The sequence below is a fragment of the Lactuca virosa genome, chromosome 2 (genome assembly GCF_052849685.1).
Source record: "Lactuca virosa cultivar CGN04683 chromosome 2, Lactuca_virosa_CGN04683_v6, whole genome shotgun sequence".
Lineage (NCBI taxonomy): Eukaryota > Viridiplantae > Streptophyta > Magnoliopsida > Asterales > Asteraceae > Lactuca > Lactuca virosa.
The window spans coordinates 250,570,667-250,582,635 of NC_136427.1; the positions used below are offsets into that span (position 1 = coordinate 250,570,667).

Below are 11,969 nucleotides of genomic sequence, written 5' to 3' on the forward strand. Positions count from 1 at the left end.
GCTCATTGAGCTGACTGGATAACTCCTGCATTTCTGTCGGCGCTAATCGGTATGGGGATTTAGCTACGGGGGTAGCTCCGGGGACTAAGTCGATGCGAAACTCGACTTGGCGTTCGGGAGGGATTCCCGGGAGATCTTCGGGAAAAACATCGGGAAAGTTGCAGACTTCGGGGATGCTCTTGAGGTCTTTAACTTCCTGCTTCTCGTTAATGACGTGGGCTAGGAATGCATGACACTCCTTTCGCAGGAGTTTTTGGGCTTTGATGCACGAAATGATACGAATGTTTGAACTGAGGTTATCACCGTAAATCATGAGAGTTTCAACAGAGGAAAGATTGAGACGGATAGCTTTTTCGTAACAAAGGATATCAGCATGATTGGGGCTCAACCAATCCATGCCGATGATGACATCGAAGCTTTTTATGGAGACCGACATAAGGTCGATAGGAAAAGAATGATCGTTCAAGGTAAAGGTACAACCTACGTATATATCATTAGTGCTCTCTTTCTCACCGTTAGCCATCTCGACGGTAAATGTTTCAGTTAGTGGTTGAGGTTTATGTTTGAGAAGATGTTTGAATGCATGGCTAATAAAACTTCTCTCCGCACCAGAATCGAAAAGAATGCATGCATAAGAGTTGTCGAGGAGGAACGTACCCGAAACAACTGTGGGATCTGCAACTGCCTCTTGTTGACCCATCGTTAGCACTCTCCCCGTCCCACCTGTTGTTGTCGCCTTGGGGCAGTTTCTCTTATAGTGCCCGACTTCTCCACAACCATAACAGGCTTGACCGACGCCTGCTCCAGATGCCTGATTGGTTGGTTGTACTGGTGTTTTGCAAACTCGACCTGTATGCCCCTTTTTGCCACAGTTAGTGCATGACATTTCACGAAATGGGCCGGGATTATGATGATAGTTACACTTGTCGCACTGAGGAAGGGTACCAGCATATTTACTGGTAGGTGCTTGAATGGCAAGAGCAGCGGCAGGAGTAGTAGCAGCGTGGACTGCCACCGTTTGCTGTTTCTTTGAGGGCTCCTGTGAAGACTGGCCCTTCCGCTGCTTCCAGAACTTTCTTTTCTCACCACTCCCTTTTGCTGGCTCATGAGCGGCCGTTACATTATCAAGATCAACTCCGTGATCTATGAGAGTTTGCGCCAGACACTTAGCGCTGTCAAAGGTGTTTGGCCTAGCTGCCAAGACATTTCCTTTGGTGGGTTGTGTCAGTCCCCAAATGTATCTCTCAATCTTTTTGCTTTCCGGGGTGACCATTCCCGGGCAAAGAAGTGCTAGGTCTTCAAACCTAGAAGTGTACGCAGCAATGTCAGATTCCTTCATCTTTAGGTTCCAGAGTTCGTGCTCTAGTTTCTGCATCTCGCCCCGTGGGCAGTACTCAGCTAGCATGAGTTCCGTTAAACTTTCCCAACCCATAGCATTCGCCACAGTCAGGGTTAGGGATTTGACTCGACCATTCCACCAGGTCAGTGCTCTGTTGGCGAAAGTGTAAGTGGCGAATTTTACTTTGTTGGCTTCAGAACAGGAACATATTTCGAAAATGGACTCGATCTTCTCGAACCATTGAGTCAGGGCAATAACACCTCCTTTGCCGTCGAAAGATGTGGGTTTCGCGTTCATGAAGTCCTTGTAAGAGCAGTCCTTTTGGTGTCCCTGACCACCTTCCTGATTTTGGGGATGAGTACCACTTCCTTGCCCACCAGATCCGCCAGAATTGATCTGTGACATCGCGGCAGCCACACCAGCAGTAACAGCTGCCTGGAACATAATGGGATTGAACTGAGGGGGCGGTGGTGGTGGTGGTGGAGTGTCGTCATTTCTTCTGATGGGTCTTTTTCGGGGAGGCATCTTGTTCTAGAAACAACCAGGAAGAAGAGGATGGTAAGTCCTCAAGATATATGAAACAAAATATATCCCATCCTGATAATAAGGTGTTCTACCAAGCGATAAGCAAAGAAAGGTTACTAATGCAAGTAAGTTATCGCTAAGAAACGAATAGGTAGCAACACTAGGAATGAATTTCTACAATGTATTCGGCTCTGGCTAAAATACTTATACAATATTTTAAGTTGTATGTTTTGTTCTTTTGATACCTTGTTGTATGGATACGGGGTAAGTTTTAGGCCTGTTGCAACACCAAAGTCACTCCCAAGCACATGTTGGTCATGTCTCGAATAAATATGGTTGATCAGGCTATATTGACCCTATACATGATTACATAACTGCCCAGGTTTAACCGCAGTGTTCAACATCCAAAATACTTTTGTTTTGTTCTACTCATGATATTGTTTCTGGTATGTAGGTATACTTGTATACTTTTGGTAAAAATACTTGTATTTTTAAAAGTATACTTTTAGTTCAGAGCACTTCAGCCCCTTTGTGTTTATAGTTGTATACCATGTAAGGTTCGGTATACTTAGTTCACTACAAACAATAGCTCTGATACCAATCTGTCACACCCCCGAACCGTCGGAACGGACGGCGGAAGGGGGCGGGGTGACGTCATGCGTAGTATCACAACAGTTGTATCATAGTAAGCGAAGTAAACACAACCATTACATTATAATAAGAATATTTACATTGTTTGAAAACATGGTTTGTACATAACAGTATATAACAAAAGTAAAAGACGTGACTCCAAAATGCTCCGTCTTCTCCAAAAGTTGGCAAGAGTACCTGTCTATTGTTGCCCTGAGAATACAAGCAGTTTTAAAATATCAGCATAAAGCTGGTGAGTTCATAAACGTTTATTTCTGGTGAAAGAAATGTTTCTTTGATCCTTTGAAAAGTGTTTCCCAAGAAAATCCTATATTTTCTTATAAAAGATGTTTGATTATCCGTTAGTTGTATGCTAAACAGCCTGTTTATGTAAGGTTGAGTTATCCCAGGAAAATCCTATATTTTCCTTAAAAATTGATAGTTGGTTATCTGTTCTTGTCTGAGGTGTACAAGTATCTACCATACTTATATTGTTAGATGTAGTTTCCTTGAGAAACCCTGTTTGCTCTCAATGAGATGTATTAGCCTTATTACATAAATAAAACTAATAAATAAGTAGTGAACTAGATCCTAAGGGTATTACTAATGCCCTCTAGTAATCAAATCGGTTATTACTTTGAGGTTAGTTCACTTGTTTCATTATTACAAAAGTAAATCTCTGTTATCTAGGTTGCGAGTTTTATAACCATACATTAAACTGGATATGACACGTAACAGGGGCCAGTATCTTTTATGACTTTGTCACCCGTAGACCTGACGGTCCAACTGTAGCTAGCAGCGAGGTGCGGGATAGTTAGTCCCGTATAGATCTATACACAATAGTCACGCTCTCCCTCCAAGAGATTCTGGTTACAAGGGTTAGTCCTACACTCTCGAATCCGGTGTAGTGTTACCAAGGACGTGTCTCCAACTTAAAGTAACAAATTTACAAGTAATAATACCGAAAATCTTGTTTATGTTTTGTATAAATCCTTTATAAAATATCACATTTTATGACAAGATTTACAACTTCCTTGCTTTAGTTTTGAAAACTGTTTCTACGAGTTGATTTCTTAATCGTTTGGTAAAACTGTTTTCTGTGTTAAAAGCATACTGAACATATAATTATTTTATGCAAAATGAAATAACTTGAGCACAAGTTTCCTTGTACTTTTGCATGTATTCCCCCCCTGAAAACATGAAAAACTTGAAAAAAAGCGTAGGGGTATGAACTCACTGATCGACGTAGGATCTGGGTGTATGATCGGTTATGAATGCTGAGTGTCAACCGGTGTTTCGTACGCAAGTGGATCCTATTAACATGTGATAACGCATATATGTGTTAGAATTAGGGTGTTTCATGACTAAACATGACGGGAAACCACCCTAAAGACTTGGAAATGCTTGTCGGGATCCTATATGATCAAACAAAGGGGGTGTACGGCCAAAAGAGTGTGTGTGCGGCCAAGGTGTGCGGTCAGCATGTGTGTGCGGTTGCACACAGGAGTGTGCGGCCGTACAGAGGGCGTGTGTGGTCGTACATGGGAGTGTGCGACCGTACATAGGGGTGTGCGCCCGTACACTCTTCATTCATGCTCAAAATGTCGATTTTCAGGTGTTTCAAAACCAATACCAAGTCCAACTAGCAAAATGGAGGCCAAACTCTCACTTTGGAGAGTCTTTAAGGTGTGTACGGCCACCTTATGAAGGTGTGCAGCCGTACACCTTCAAGTGATGAAGAACACGAAGAAAATGAAGAGTTTTAAGCTTAGATCATGGTGTCTTACCAGTATAACAAGCTGAATGATTGAGTAATTCACGTTTTTGAGGCCCTTAGAGTGTTCTTGGATGAAGTTTTTAGAGAGAGAAAGTAGAGAGAGGAAGTAGAGTGCAGCCAAAAGAAAGGAATGAGTGAAGGGGTCACCCTATATATATATATATATATATATATATATATATATATATATATATATATATGGATGAGTGTGCGGCTGGGAGATGGGTGTGCGGCCGCACACCCATGTGTGTGGCCGTACACACCTCTCACGAGGGTGTATGGCCCGGTTTTGTCTCTATACGACTTGTTGACTCATTTCTAATCTCATTCCCGGCTGTACTCAAGCTTAAAACACTTAAACTAACTCTTAAACGACGTTAAAAGGTAACGGAATCAAGTTCAATGTTGATAAAGTTGACCAAGCGTACAGAATAAAAGTTGCGGGTTGTCACAGTTACAATTAAAAATCTCCAACACATGAAATCCTCCAATAGAAAAATTGGTAAGCGCATCTGTCAAATACTCAAATCAGGAATCGGGTGTTACACATAACTCACTCGTATGAAGTCAGAATTACTTGACTTTTGTACATAATATAATTTGGTGTTTGTATTTCATTTTAGACTGTAAAAAACACATATTTTTGTTACATATTAAATCAACTACATGCTTCGGAAGACATCATATTTATGCTTGTAAAACCCGCACTTTTCGTGAGACATTTCGCGGATAGACCCTCATTTATGTTGTCGTTTAAATGTAAACTGTATCGTAAATAAATGAAATTTTTTATTATGTGCTATATGTTTACAAAGTGTTCTTTGTATATAATATTGTATTTATGTTATACGGATAAATATTATAACGAAATAATCATTGTTTAAAAATACGGTTAAAAACGAGACAAAAAGGCTAAAAGTATGAATTAAAAGTAAATGCATAATTAGGATAAATGATCTAAATGGAAGTCGTAGTGCTCGTCAATAGCTACTTGTGCATATAAAGAACGCATAAATCGGACTTTGTATGAGGAAGTTATGATTTTTCAAAGTTTCGAGTGTGACATAATACAACTACAATAGTGTGTGACACAGAAATCGAAATGAAAATCGGTTGATGTTAGCCGAAAAATCTAAATGAAAGTTGTATTAGTCTTCAATAGAATACCAACGATATAAATAACGTCGAAAACGGAGTTCGTATGAAGAAGTTACAAATTTTGCAGCGTTATTTATAGTGTAAGCCTTCTGATACCGTAAAAAGAAAAATAAAGTGAAAATTAGCCAACATGGTCTAAATGAAAGTTGTAGTATTCTTCGATAGCTACGCGTGGATATAAAGACGATCGAAACGGAGCTCGTATGCGAAAGTTATGAATTTTACAAAATAATTAATTTTCGACCGATCCAGAAGCAACACATGGCATCACTGGAGGGCGACACATGTCGCAATCAACGGCACCCATTTGTCCCCCATGGCTTGGCAGGGATGGACGAAATGTGGCGATAGGCGTGACACACCCTTCTTTTTGGGCTATAAATAGACACACCTGCAAGCTCTTTCCTTTGCCAATTCCTTTCTAATACTTCCAATCTCTCCTGAATCCTCGAGGCTCGATTCTAGTACTTCTCAGGGATCAATAGTGAAGCTATGGAGCGTTGGAGATCCCGAAGAAATATAGTTTTCGGTTTTGAAGTTCCTCCTGCATAAAGTCTGGTTTTTCACTAAACGACCTATAAGTTGAGTTATGATTACCGTGCTTTAAATATAACTTATATTTATGTTTATAATCATTTTTATGAACTTATAAATATGATTTATCAGTAATATCAGTCGTTATACTGATTGATATACTTACATAAATGATGATAATGTAAGAACAGTGAGATGTTTAAAGTGGATTTCTCAAACAGTATATCTTTATATACCAAACGGATCATACTTCAAATACGATCTTACCTGGTTGTTTCTTATCAGCTATAAGTTGGTATTTCATTTGAAATTATTGATAAATCTCAGAAAAACAACATTTATAACCACGGATAATATAAACAATAACTAAACATAGTAATATTTTATCTAGGTTCTTTTTAAAAGAAAAAGTTGAAGCGTATTCGGAGCGCATATTTAAGTTAAAGCTTTTCACCTTTAACTAGGTGAGTATGTAGTTACTTTCAAGTGCATAATTATAATAAAATTAATCATCGCAAGTATTTATCGTTCGAAGGATTGTGTATATGTTAACTGTTTAATATATGTATTTTTGTGCTGATTTTATTTATTAAGTTATAATAGTATTGTAAAATTAGGAAACTTTATTTAAAGTCAAATTTCTTTTATTATAGTATTGTAAATTTAATTTAAGACTTATAAATGATATTAGATCGAAGTAAGTTGAAAATTTGAATAATCTCATAGTCGGGTAATGCCTGAGACTTAAGGCGGAGTGTAGTAGTAGTCCTTTTTTTGGATAGTTAGTATTGGCAGGTCCATATCAGACAGCCGGAGGGTATGTCTGGAGCATCTTCCAGAGTGAGATGTCTACACTTGATAAATCTAGACGATCTTGTGATTTACGTTGATAGTGTGGCCTTATAAACCACATACATAGATAAAATGAGATGTCATATTTATCAAATACTCTGAACATTGGTTGCCTTTAAAAGACTTACATTAGCCAAGAACTCCCCTAGCTGTGTAGTCAAACAATTGCTCAAACGATTTATCAGGTTAGATGATTCTTCCAGATAATCGTTGAACTAGGATTTTGTGAGAATCGATTGGGCGAGGTATGTCCGAGTAGAATGTCTTATAGATATTTACGTTGGATTTATATATCTATATTGTTTGGAAATGTTTGTTTTGCATGATGATTAATATAATTTAATATCATTAAATTTTTGTAGGCTTGAAAACCCTATGTATCTCACCAGGTTTCCTAAACCTGACCCACTCAATTTATATGCATCACATGTAGCGGTACTAAAGCTGCTGAAATCTAAGTTAGGATGCCAAGTGAATAAGAGATGAGTCTGCTACAGTATTCAAGACCTTTAAAAATTTATGTTGTAACCTATGTTAGATATTTAATTATGACATCCTTGGTATTGTAATATTTTGAAACAATATTTATTATCTAAATAAAAATGTTTTATTAAGCTGAGATTTTCTGCAACAAAACATCTCATTATTTTAAAGCATAATGAAAAAAAGTTTAATTGGTTCAGATAAATGGGGGATGCTACAATGCCGTATTTTTTTATGTTTCAAAATATTTTATATTGTGTCCCGTTTTTTAAAATACGCATAACTCAATTATATGAAGTCAGAATTACTTGATTTTTAGCACGTAATTTGGTGTTGCAAATCACAAAAACAGATCCATTCTAAAAAATAACCGAAAAACCAACACCAAAAACCAACACTGATGATCCGGTCCTCGGTATATACAACCCAATAAATTTGGTTCTAATTCCAAACCGATTTGGTCCTGTTCAAAAGCTCATCCCTAACTAAATATTGGCCATCCAAATTACACAAACAATACTTAAATAGGAAGAGTAAAACTAAACAGGACTGGAAAGACTATTGGCTGAACAAAAAACAAAAACAAAATCTGAAAAAAAAACATGAAAAAACATAAAATGTCCATTACTTCACCCATAAAGCGTTTTATGGATTCGAAAGACCTTAACAGGGTGTGCTCCTCGTTTCAAGCTTTAATTCGACACTCCCACACTTAAAAACAGAGTCTAAATTATGGACGTTTTAATGTAACATCCTTGGTAGCCTGTTCATGAGTCTTTAGAAATATAATCTTCAATCATCCATGCTAGTGCCCGCATCACATGTTTGAACTTAATATATTTGTTTATAGTTAGTTTTCTCTATTTTATCCATTAACATTAAAATAAAACATGAAACAACTCATTTGTGTATAAATTGTTATTTCCAAAAAAATCATATTATTTGAATTACCATTCTTCCGTTTTTGTTTTTGCTTTTTTTTAGCGTAAATGTAGACAATGAATCGACCCAAACAGGATGGCCCAAAAGGCCTAATAGGCGTTAATAGGTCAACCTTTTTTTTTTTTTTTTTTCCTCTTTCACGTTTTCAACATCTTTCTTCATTAACACGGGTTTTACAATTTTTTACTTAATTATTTTCATATGATATATAAAAATTATCTTCTAAGCATTTCAAGCAACAAGAAAAGAAGTCAAGAAGTACAATCTCGATTTAAGTGAAAAAAATAAATCATAGGTCTAAATTTTATGCAATATGATTTTGAAAAAAAAAATTTAAGATCAAATTACAAAAACCAATAATTGGAAATTTACACAATTTAAGAAATATATTAATGTCAAAATATTCATATCATAATGGACATACATATCACATTAACAATTTTTTTTTTAATGTTATTCATATCACATTAACAATTATTCTAGACATGAAATGACACATTTAACCCTCATTTATGGCTGCCCTTGGTTGGTGGTAACTAACCACAGAGTCCACTCTAACTGTTTGCATAAGAATCTTTGCTCATAATGATATAATTTGGCCCTAACCCTAAATGACAAAAAAACCCCTAGAAAATCCAGACATGTTACTGTTAATTAAATCATATCAAACAGCATAAAAACAGAGCATCCAGTTATTCACCACTATAAAAGGAAATATATTTCTTCATTTGGGAATTGATTGATATGGCAAAACCAGACATTAATGTTAAAAAAATTAAATGAAAATAGTAAAAAAAAAAAAATGAAAATAGTAAAAATGGGTCCCAACTCCCAACTACCAAACAACAAAACAGTCAACTTAAACCTTCATTATGAAATTTTCCCAATTTTATTACCAAAAGAAACACACAATAAACAAAAAAAGAAAGATTATGTAACAACTTAAATTAATAACTTACAAATACAATCATACATCTTCAAATTAAAATTGATGAACATTGAACATTGAACATTGAAGAAACAAGGTCAGCAATCAGCAACCCATCACAGCACAATTGTAAACAAAAACTCCAGAATGTTCTTTAACACCAAGAACCTTCCAATCCAAAATACCATTTTTAACCCCGGATTCTGGATTCCAAAAATTAAGAACAATGGCTTCACCTTCAGGACCCCTTTGTCCACCTACAACAAGAACCCCATCTCCACAAGCCTTGAACCCTAATCCCCAACCATTTGACGAATCTGCCCTCACTGGAAGCCTCCCCAAAACATTCCATTCATTCTTCTTTTTATCATATTTCTTCACCATGTTGCTTAAATACTCAACTGCATACAACTCATCTTTCACGACTGCAACTAATGGAGGTGCTTGAGCTGCCCGGTTTACATTCGGGTAGATATACATCCCATCAATTTTCCTCCATTTTTTTGTGTTTAAATCAAACTCTTCACCACAAGTTAATGAATCGTTCAAACTCGTCATTCCTCCTATCACATAAAACTTCCCATCCATGAAAAAACCAGAGCATAATCTTCTTGGAGAATGCATGTTAGGCAGCATTTCCCATTTACCAGATGTTGAATCGTATAGTTCAGCAGATTTTAAAATGTTTCCATTTTGATCGCTTCCTCCTGCAACAATGGCAATTGATCCCAGAGTTCCTGAACCGAATAAACATCGGGGATGATTCATTGCTTCACATTTTACCCAATCGTGGGATTTCAATCTGTATTTCCATATGGCAAATTGAAAAAGCTCACGCCCGAAAACCAGTAATTCACTACCTACAGCTAACGATTCTTTATCTGCGTGATTGAAACATTCGTCACAAGGGATTTTGGGGAGCTTCATCCATTTCTTTCTTGTTGGATCAAATCCTTCCCAACCTCTGGGATCAGAAACCATGTATACCGAATGCTCTATTATCCCTAATTGTTTCCTTAAATTGTTCAGATACCCGCTTTTTATTAGCGAATTGAATTTGGTGTTTAGACAGGAGAGTGACGCGTAATCGAATCTGGATACCCTAGCCAGAGAAATTAGAGCGACATCGTCATATATGCCGGGAAGAAGAGGATCGTTTTCTTCCTCAAAGAAATACTCTGAGGAAGAGTTGTTTGTCTTATAACAAGAGCTCATTAGCTTCTTGATATCAGAATCTAACCTCATTTTTGTATACCCAAATAATAATATACCCCAAAAACTTAAGAAAAAAAAACCCAATTTCAATTTGCTATACCTCTTTTCCTCTGTAAACTGAATCCGCGTTTGATATTTCAATGCAATTATTCATCATCATGTTCGTCGATTTATGCAAATCAGAATAACATGAAAGCCCTGGCCTCAAAAGAGAACCCAAATTTGCATCACATATCAACGTTCCCCCCTTTGTGTCGATCAAAATTCATCAAAAAGGTCAAAACCTTTCAACCGATTTTTACATCATGAAGGAAAACATTGAATCAAATTGAACTGATATAATCAGCGTAATTGAGATCCAAACATAATAGCGGCGCGAGAAAATCTGGATCTCACCGTGAAACCATCACGAATCCCGTCGATGAGACAGTCGCCGGAGATTACTAAGAGTCGGATCTCATAAGTCAGAAAGACGGCGCCGGCGCCAGAAACAACCGTGCACATGCAGACATCTCGCCTCGAAGCCAATGCAGTCCAGTTATATGTTATACTGTGTGTGTTGTGTGTGCGAGAGAGAGAGAGAGAGAGAGAGAGAGAGAGAGAGAGAGAAGGGTACGTCTTCTAAAATGTAAAGACTAGAAAAACTGGAACTGGTTGAAAGAGAAAATGGAGTGAAAGCGAAAATGGGAGTTGTGTTGCTAGATTTAACATTAATGCCCCTTATTAAAGTCCTGCTATTTTTTGATCATCTCGATCAATTATTGATCTTCATATTCCGGCTTCCCTATTTCATAACCGTACACGACTTTGATGTGTGAAGGAAATATTTTAGAAAATTCTATCTTATTTTCAATTTTTTATATATAAAAGAGTTTTAGAAAAATTTAATCATAAAAATTTACAAAAAAATAAATTTTATTTTGGTTAGCAGGTTTTCACCGGTTTAAATGGACAAACTTTATCAAGATGATAAGCACTGATCGGTATATTAATTGAGTCTCACCTTACTTTTTTAATCAATTGACCAGCTTTCTACCATTAACTCTTTATCAACGTGAAGCATAATATTTGGGAACAAATAAAACTTTGAAAATGAAGAACTCCACCTCTAACATCTTTATTCTTAGGAATTGATGAAAATAAGTTAATAAAGAAGTTGATGAAACCATTCATCACATTAGTTATTTTAAATAATCCTTTCAAAATTATATTTTTAATACCAAAAGAGTTTAATTTATGGAATTAGGTCTCAACAGTTAAAGTTTAACATAGTTTGTTAACAACTATGATGAATCAACCAATGCAAAGGAAAAGTTATATACAAAGTCTATACATATTCAGTTGGGTTTCTAAAAGTCTGTTCATCCTACTTTCCTTCTTCTTTAGTTCTCTAAATCAAATACATGTTAAAATGCATGCCAAAATACACATGCTAGGCTTAGAAAGCCTAATAAGCATTTTAGATGTCAACTCTTTAATTGTGTAAGATAACATCTACAGTCCAAATCTAAATTCAAACCTTTAAAAAAGTTTACAGCATATCAAAATAATTGTTATGGTTCAATGTTGGGGAGAAAACATTTAAA

General features: G+C 36.4%; 1 pseudogene; it reads right to left on the bottom strand.

Moving 5' to 3' along the window:
• Positions 1–9,110: 9,110 nt before the first annotated feature.
• LOC145160755 (F-box/kelch-repeat protein At5g60570 pseudogene) lies at positions 9,111–11,123 on the bottom strand (annotated as a pseudogene).
• Between the last annotated feature and the right edge of the window lie 846 nt (positions 11,124–11,969).